This window comes from Pundamilia nyererei, unplaced genomic scaffold, assembly GCF_000239375.1.
Source record: "Pundamilia nyererei isolate P.nyererei 1_Seehausen unplaced genomic scaffold, PunNye1.0 scaffold00591, whole genome shotgun sequence".
NCBI classification, from domain to species: Eukaryota; Metazoa; Chordata; class Actinopteri; order Cichliformes; family Cichlidae; genus Pundamilia; species Pundamilia nyererei.
This window is the reverse complement of record NW_005187992.1, coordinates 34,562-35,970: the sequence shown is the minus strand read 5'-3', so window position 1 is coordinate 35,970 and position 1,409 is coordinate 34,562.

The following is a 1,409-nucleotide window of genomic DNA, read 5'->3' as shown; positions in this document are numbered from 1 at the left end:
ACCCCCTAATGATTTTGTCCCTCTCGGGGGGATACTCCCACAGGGCTTAAATCTGGGACTCTCCACCATTTGATCCTAGAACCAAAGAAGCTTATTGGATGAGAGGTGAAACGTCTTCAAACAACTTAAAGAAGTCCAGACGGTTTTCTTTCTATGCTCCTTAGATTACGATGACCTGGATGACTTAGAACCTTCACAGACAGATTGTCCATATGAGCAACTGCGATTTCAGTTGAGCTTAAAAGTGTTATTTTTAGTCACAAGCACAGCGTTCTTTCTTGGTTGGCATTTTCTTTGTCTATTGTGATGTAAAACTCACTTCATAGTGAACAATGATGTTGGTGTTTCAGCAGTTTGCAGTTTATGGCAGGCTTGAGCCTCAGTGATTATTGGGTTTGAGAACACCATAACCAAGTTCCCCTCATCTATCGGAGACAATTTGGGTTTTCTTTACCTACTACTTACTTTTGCTGTTATTTACAAATGGGTCCAAGAAACCTTCACAGAGTGTGTAATTTTAAAATTCTCCCTCTTAGATCTTCTGTGAGGTTTTTTTTTTTTTTTTTTTTTTTTTACTTTTCCAGGTTCTTCTTAGAAATTGAGAACTGTGCCATATTGACATTTGATTCCTGGTCACAGACAAAAGGACAGATGAGACAGAAAAGTGCAAATTGCAAAAAAAAAAATAGAAAATAACACAAGGAAAAGGAGGAAAGGCTTGAAATATAACACACAATGTGACATAAGATTACATTAACATTGAAAGCAAAACAAGAAGTAACAGTATAGAAGAGATTTCCTTGGATCACAGTTATTGTTCATTTAAATTAACTGGATAGAACATGACATGCTGATAGAATATCCTAACAATGTTAGACTATTATCGGATTGAAACGTCTAAACTTCCTGAATATCAAAGATAAGACATTGAGATCTACAAAATACAAACATCTTAACATTTTTTCCAGCTTCATCATCGTGTCTCTCAGGTCTCGCACTAACATGACTTTGTAGGTCATCCTGGCCAAACAAAGTTATGATGCGCTTAAGATGAGCATGAAAGTTAGCGTTTTTATACCATTTTTATATTCATTGACAATGTGTCTTTATATCATTTCAGAAAATGAAGAGAATAGTCCTAAAAGCTGCAGATATGTTGACATTATTAACCACCTGAACTTGACCCAAGACAAGGATATGTACATTATGACAAGGCCTGTGGGAAATTACAGTGACGTTACACCCGTATACCATATTATGGGAATTAAAGCCATCTTAGATGTGGTAAGTTGTTCTGGCTAATGTTGCTGCCTTTCAAATAATGAATAGGTCATTGTTCTGGGTCTTTGACCCAATGTTTTGTGTTTTTTGGACTTCTGAATTCTGTTTTCCATGATTTGTTTTCAGTG